Below are 8191 nucleotides of genomic sequence, written 5' to 3' on the forward strand. Positions count from 1 at the left end.
TGTCCCTTGTGTGCACACAGACAACTCAAGCTCACGGTTAGGTCAGTATCCTCTGGTACACAATAACAAATTCACAGCGGCCCGTGACACATACACACGTACACACACTGACCCTTTGGTGCACACACAGGTTCCTCATCACCGACAGTCTGCTCCATGTGCACACACTGCTGATCACAGCACTGCTCTGCTTAGAACAGGCACATATCCAAACTCAGGTCACACACAGCTTTCCCTTGTGCTTACACAAACACACAGTGCTCCCTGTGTGTACACGAGCCTGCACAAACTCACACACAGTGTCACCTGTGCACATTGAGGCAAAGACAGACTCACAAGGCACCCCCAACATGCTCCCCCATGGACGCCCTATAGTGTATGCACGCTCCCACAGACAGACCCAGTTATCCGAACCTCACACAAGGACACCTGGGTCCCCTAACCCCTGGCCCCGGCCTCCTACCTCCCTCCCCTGGCAAGTGAGGGTGAGGAAGGACTAGGAAGGATGGGGGCTGGCTCAGCCCTTGTTCCCTCCCTCCACAGGCTGGCTCGCTCCCTCCTGTCTGGCAGAGTCAGCCAACCCAGTCCCGGCTCCGGCAGCCCTGGCTGCTCTGGGCAAACTCTCGGCGGGTTGGTCTCGGCTGATGCCGCATCAGCAGCAGCAGCAGCAGCAGCAGGGGCGAGAAGGCTGCAGGCGGCTGCCAACGTGGCAGACGGCGGGCAGGGAGGCAGGAAGGAAGCTGGGCCCATTCTGCGCCCACTCACTGGGGGAGACAAAACCAAGGGGGGCTGGATGAGCAAGCGAGGCAGCTGGGCACAGGGACCTCATGCCCAGCCTGGGCTCTGGGCCCATGTTGGCCCCAGACATGCTGGGTGACCTTGGGCAACTTGTTCCCCCTCTCTGGTCCTTTCTCCTCCTCCAGCAAGTGAACAGTCTGGGCTAGTCACTTCTTCCAGCCCCCAACCCTTATATCCAAGTCAGTGCAGGGAACTCACTGGAAGGAGAGCTGGGTTCACTTTGTGGCCTTGGGCTAGTACCTCTCAGAGTCTCAGCCTTTCAGCCCAACAATAAAAATTCCTCACATCTGTACAGTGGCCACCATTAATAAAATGCTTTCACTCTACAAAGGTAGCACCATTTTACAGCTAGGAAAACAAGGTTCAGAGAGGTTGAATGATAAACTCAGGCTTAGCCTACAAGTGAGTGGCAGAGCTAGGTCAGGAGCTTGAGGCTTCTGATTTAGTCTCTAAAATCAGTGCTGCTTCCTGCATCTTCCAGTCATCCCATGTCCCCACTGGTACCCTGACAGCTCCTCAGAATCCCTTCCACCCCCAGCCCTGGGCCCCACCAGAGCCACCTGGTTCCACCCTGGGGAGTCAGGGTTTGAAGGCCAGACAGGCCTCCCACCAGCATTCCAGTTGCCACTGGGAACACAGCTGTCAGCAGGGCAGAGAGAGCCAAAAGCCACCTCCCTAGCAGGCCCACATAACTGGTACATTGTCAGCTCAACAAATGGTGCTGCTGTGGATCTTGGGCAAGCCACAGACCTCTCTGGGCCTCAGTTTCTTCATCTGGCTATAGAATCAGTAGATTGGACCAGATGCTTTCCAAGGGCCCTTTCAGCTTGGACAGTTGCCTAGGCAGTGACAAGGAAAAACATGTTGGGGGAGACAGCTGAACCGGGGTCCCCAGACAGCCGTGAGTGTGTCCCAGGTGATTGAGACCAGGGTGTCTGACCCCTCCCTTACCTGTATGCTGGGGTGACATTTGGGTCCCCTCTGAGACCCTGCATAGGAGCGAGTTTGGGGAGTGTTTGCAGAATGGATGGATGGACAGATAGATGGACAAAGGTATGAAGGGAATTAGCACCCCCAGAGGAGGAAAGAGGACAAAAGCCAAAGACTCTTCCCCTACCCGCCTCGGTTCATTCAACAGACCTCTCCTGATGCCCACTCTGCCCAGCCCTGAGCTGTGCCCGAGGAATCCACCCCAGCCCTGCAATCTGTGGAGAGGCCAAATGTGGGACTGACAGCTCAGGAGGCAGTAAACACCGTGGGGGACTGTGGAAAAGGTACCCTGCTGGTCTGTGGGGGTGAAGAGAGGCTTCCTGGAGGAGGTGTCCTGGGTACCAAGCTCAGTCTTCTGGGATGAATCAGTTAGCCTGGTGACGTGTGCATGCCCATTTGTGTGTTTGTGTGCAATTATTAACCCCATTTTACAGATGATGAAATCAGTACTGGAAGGCAGAGAGACAGAGCCAGGCCTTGCACCCAGGCCTGCCTGACTTCAAAGCCGGTGCTTTTTGTGCTGAGCCACGCTGCCTCCCAGAGGAGCAAATTGCTAATGGTGGCATTTCAGATGTAGTGACAGTGAACTGGGGAAGAGGTTCCGGACAGACGGTTCCCAATCGGGCCCCTGCCTTGGGCTAGCAGATCAGAGGGTTGTCAGGGCCGGCGAAGCACCCCCTCCGTTCTGCCCACGCACTCTGTGAGGGAGGCAGACAGGCCCCCCCCCCAACTCTCCTTGCCTCCCCCTGCAGCCCTTTTGCCCTGCCTGGGCGACCTGCATGAGCTCAGCTTCCCAGCAGCCCTGCGGAGGAGTCAGCCCAGGCAGAGGCTGCCTCTGCCCTCTCACCGCTTGGCAGTGCCAAGGGAGGCGGGGCCGCGGAAGTGGGGGGGAACCTCCTGGTCTCCAGGCCTCCCTCCTGTCCCCCAGCTCGGGTGCCCCTGGGGTTTGCTGCAGAGGCCCAGGCTGGGATGGGGCGGTGTGGGGCTGGGGCACGCTGGTCAGGCCCGTCCCCGTTGCCGCAGCCTTGTTGAGCTGCCATTAACAAGTGGCCGGAGGTTGCCGTGTCTCCATGGAGACCAGACAGTCAGAGCGGCTCCGGGGTGAGGGCCGTGATTAGTGAGTGTCAGCTTTGCCAGCCCTGCTCTTCCCACCGCCTGCCCGCCGCTGGGCTCGGAGACAACAGGCCGGGCGGGGGAGGAACGGACTGGGGAGGGGGCTCGGGACATTGCAGGCAGTGCGGGGCCCCCAGGCCCAGACCTGGGTGCTGCGCCTTTGTCTCCCTCAATCCCCCCACAAGATCCTGCCTTCCCTCCCCAATCCATCTTCCATGCGGCCACCAGGGTGAGCTTCCTAAAACACAAGCCGAATCCTGACACTGCCTTCCTTAATAACTTTCCATGGCTCCCTGTCCCCGCGAGGCTGAGTCAGATTCCTTGGCATGACATTCAAGGCCTTCATTCATTCATTCACTCACTCATTCATACAACAAATCTTTTTGAGTACTTACTATGTGCCAGGGAGCTTGCCAGGGATACATGGTCAATAAAACAAGTAAGATCCCTGTCTCCATGGAACCTCCTATCTAGTGAGGAATACACATTGCAAACAAACCTGGGATCAACAGGGGCATGACTACAACCACGAGGAGGGCTGGGAAGGAATGAAGAGGGTATGTTGGTAGAGAATAATTTGGCAGGGGTAGGGGCAACTTACCTAGAGTGGTCGAATGGCTTTTCTGAGGAGGCCACATTTTGCCAGAGCCACTGACATTGATGAGGACCCACCAGTTGTCAGATGGAGGGAAGAGAATTTCAGGTGGAGGGAGTGGCCCGGGCAGGGCCCCAGTCTCCTGCCATGGGAAGGCTCTGCCCTCCCCCTACCCAGCCCCTCCACCCCCCCTCCATACCCACCCCTGGGTTTTCTCTTGGTTAAAAGCACCAGGGCTTATCCAAGTGAGAAACCTCTGAGTCATCTCCCTGTGCTCAGCTCTCTTCCATCCTGAGTCCCATCAATTCTATCACCATCTCTTCTCTGTCCTCACAGCCACCTCGGACCGCATCCTTTGCCCCCAGACTCTGGCAACAGCCCCCCAAATGGACTTATCCATTCATTCACTGGCTCATTCACTCATCTGATCCTGGATTGAGTTTACCCTACGTGCCGGGCACTCTGTGGGGCCTTGTCAAGACGGTGGTGAGCAGGACCACATTGTCCCTGCCCTGGGCCAGAGTCAGGAGCAGGGGGTACCTCACCTGACCTGGAGGGCTTAGGAGGGCTCCCAGGAGGAAGTGCTGGCTAAACCAAGACCTGAAGGAGGACAAGGAGTTGGGCAGGCAAAGAGAGGGGGAAGGTGTTCTAAGCAGAGGAGAGAGTGTGTGGGAAGGCTGGAAGTAAGAGAGGTCACAGCCTCATCCAGGGGCCAGCAGAGGCCACCGGGGTCTGTTAACCCACTGGGGAGCACAATCAATCTGCAGCTCGACATCCGGTCTCTCCCCCTCCTGTTCACTATGGCCAGAACTGTCTTTCTAAAATAGGCATAATCTGTCCTTCCCAGCTCTTAAAACCCTGTGCTGTCTCCCCAGTCCTTTAAAGTCCAAACTCGGCAGCAAGGCACTCAAGGCCCTCGAAACCGCCTTTCCAGCCTCATTTCCTACCATCCTCCCAGCCGACTGAGCACTCAGCCGCACCCAGGCAGGTCACATCCTTCCACATCTCTGGGCCTTTGTCCATGTCGTGCCTTCCTTCTGGAACCTGTCCCCATGTCCCCAGGTGAGCTCTTCATCCTTCAGGGCCCAACACAAATGTCCCCTCCTCTGGGAAGCCTCTCCTGACCCCTGTTCCCCAGCAAAAATAAATTTGTCCTCTGCTCCCATTTTGCTCAAATTTTGGATTCCTAAGTCTCATCGAATGCTTCTTTCTATATGTGCTGGACTTTATAAAAGCATTTCATATTCATAATCTTATTTAATCCTCCTGACTGTCTTATAAGAAAGTTTCTTATCAACATCCCCATTTTATTCATGTGAAACTGAGGCCCAGGAACGATAAGTGACGTGCCCAGGTCCCAAAAGAAAGAAATCATAGTCAGGATTCGAACCCAGGCAGTCTGTTGTCAGAACCTGTATGCTTCATCCCAATTCTACACTGGCTCCTAGTAAGGTTTTCCAGCCATGTATCTGCCTCCCCCACCAGACTAGCCATACTTGGAAGGCAGGATCCAAGTTCAACTCACCCAGGGTTCCCAGGGCCCAGCACACGGCTCGACACGCAGGAGAAGTGTGCAAATGTGTATGGAATGAACAACGACTTTAGCTAGAAAGCTGCTGCAGGGTTGAGAGATGGACTTGCAAACAGGTTTCTGAGGGTGAATTAACCCTCTCTATCCTGAGTGGGTCTGCTCACCATACTGGGGTGGACACTATGCCCAGTCCAGTGCCTGGTGCCCGGCCCAGCCCCAACCAGGATCTGCTGGTGACCTTGGGATTCCCTCCCCCTGGCAAGAGCCACCCACCCCTTCAGAGTCAGTCAGATCCAGCTTTGAATCTCAGCTCTGCCCTTCAGTCTAGCCGAGTGACCTGGAGTAAGTGACTTTGTCTGTTCAGTCTCACTTTCTTCGTTGCAAAATTCTTACTATTTCCAGGTGTCTACCTCGTGCTGTGCCAGGCTTGTCATTTATTCTTACAGAGTACTGCCCTTCGACCCAGGCAGGGAGGGCCCTGCTCTGGGCACCCGTGACTCAGAGGACTTACTCCAACCCTCCTTTATGGGGCCCCTCCTCAGGGAGTGAGGAGTCAGAGAAGCCAAGGGGACATGCCCTCCTGGAGCCCAGCCCCAGCCCCTTGTAGACCACCCTAGTTCCCTGGCTCCTTCCACTTGGCACACCCAAATGCCTTCAGCTTGGATCTCATTTCTGCCTCCTTCTGGTCTTATAACCAGGCTGCACTCAGAGCAATTTACTCTGAGGCAGAGAGGTTAAGGAACTGAGTTATAACTATGGTGATGATCACAGGCAGCAGAGCTCAGGGTTGAGAATTTGACGACCAAGGGTTCAGCAACTCTCTTTGCCGCTTGAGGCCTGGATGGGCCTCTTGCTCAGTCCAAACCCACTGCCAGGCTAGATTCCTAGCTCTGAGGAGTGGCCAAGGGTCATCTGTTTGCCAGGTGAGTGAATGGAGCTTGAACAGGCAGGCCATAGGGGAAGGAGGGGATCTGGGAAGAGACGGGTCCCCTGAGACACTCTTTTCAGGGACCAGCATGCCGTTACTCATCTTCACAAATGCCATGAAAGACAGGAATTATTAGCCTTGTTTCAGAGATAAACTGAGGCTCAGACAAAAGGAGTGTACCCCAAAGCCTATATATTTTACAGTTTCTTGAGGTGGTAGTGCTTCACATCTATCATCTCATTTACTCCTCACAAAACCCCTACAATAGACTTCATGTTATTATCCCATTTTAGAGATAAGGAAATCGAGGCACAGAACAGTTAAGGGACTTGCCTAAGGTCATACAGCTCATGAGTGGCAGAGCTGGGAGCTGAACTCTTGGTAGTCAAGCTCTCAACCCTGGGCTCTGCTGCCTGTGATCATCATCATAGTTAGAACTCAGTTCCTTAACCTCTCTGCCTCAGAGTAAATTGCTCTGGGTGCAGCCTGGTTGTAAGGCCAGAAGGAGGCAGAAATGAGATCCAAGCTGAAGACATTTGGGTGTGCCAAGTGGAAGGAGCCAGGGAACTAGGGCCGGCTCCTGCTCCTCATCCTGCAGCCCTAGGACAGCTGGGCAAGGTCCTGGGAGATCTCAGAGAGAGGCCCCTCCAGCCTGAGCTTGCAACAGTGCCCTCCTTCCCAGCCTGAGGCCTGAGAAGATGACTCCTTCCTAGGGCCCAGGCAGAGGCTACACCCCACCCCCACCCCACCGTTCCCCTCCAAGGCCCAGCTGTGGGGCGGCTGCCCAAGCTCCCGCCAGCCTCGCCTCTCCTCCTCCCAGGCCAAGCTGCTGCTCTGTGGTCACCTGGACCCAATTTCCTCCTTCCGGGCTCCTCCCATCTCTGGGAAGCGCCCGCAGCTGCCCTGCCAATTTCCAAAGGCTTCTCCCCCAGGAAGTCATCTGTATTTGCCCCCCACCCGTACTCCTGGGTCTCCTGCCCCCACTTGGAACATTCTTGGCCCCTCCCCTCAGCCCCACACGTGGAGAATCACTTCAACCATCAGCCCATTTTCCATTTGGTTCCTGGCTGAACATTGGGTCCCCCTGGCCAGACAGCATTCACTTCCCCAGGGTGATTATCACATCCTGCGTGTCCCTCTCCCCACACCATGCCTGGCAGGGAGGAGTCCAGAGCCAGAGCTGCCCATGCTCCAGGAACTGAACCCTGGCATTCAGAGGCCTGGAACCAGCATGGCTGTCAAGCTCTGGAGGTCAATCCACCCCTCAACTTGGTAGGTGAAGAGACCCTGGAGGCTCAGGGAGGGGAAGAGACCTGCCCAAGGTCACCCAGAGGCCAGGCCAGGACTCAAACCCAAGCCTTCTGATGGTCTGGCTCAGGCTTCTGATGCTACATATGGAACAAGTTTCTAAATCCTCCCAGCCCCTCGTTTTCAGGCAGGAGACCAAAATAGTTACCAACAATGTCTTGCCAGAATGCCGGGGGTTAGTTCTGCCCCAGATGCCATATCTGGAAAAGCCTCAAAGAGATTATTAGTCCAACCTTCCTCCATCCACTTCCATTTCACAGATAGGCAAATGGAGACCCAGAAAGCAAAAGGGACCTCCTCAAGGTCACACAGATCAGGGACTAGAGCCGAGATAGGATTCCAAGTCGAGTCCTCTGAAGAAGGATTAAGCATCACCAATTTGCTCATTCAACAAAGGTTTTTTTTTGTTTCGTTTTGTTTTTGTCTTTTTTGTTTGTTTGTTTGTTTTTTGAGAGCCTACTGATTCCAGGCTTTTTGTTGGGTGCTGGGAATATAAGGGACAAAAAGACAGTCATAGCTGAAAGGGACACAAGGGGGATTCTGCGTGCAGTGAATGTTCTGCATCTTGATCTGGGTCCTGCTTAGGTGGATGTGTTTGGTTTGTGAAAATCATCAAGCTCCACGTTTTGATATGTGAACTTTTCTGCATATTTATTTCAGTAAAAAAGGCCTTTTAAAAAGTCACAAGCATTGAGTTTATGGAGTTACAGTATAGTAGGGGAGACAACTAATACACAAATAATTATTTTATTACAATTGTGACAAGTGGGAGGATAAAGTAGAGGGTGCTATGGGAGGACCTGAGCTAGTGTGGGAGTAGTCAAGGAAGGCTTCTCAAAGGAGGTGAGGTTTAAGCTGAGCTGTAAAGAATGAGTAGGAATTAGCAGAGTGGAACTGATTCTCAACCCCTACCTCACACTATATGCAA

This window comes from Choloepus didactylus, chromosome 2 (assembly GCF_015220235.1).
Source record: "Choloepus didactylus isolate mChoDid1 chromosome 2, mChoDid1.pri, whole genome shotgun sequence".
NCBI lineage: Eukaryota > Metazoa > Chordata > Mammalia > Pilosa > Megalonychidae > Choloepus > Choloepus didactylus.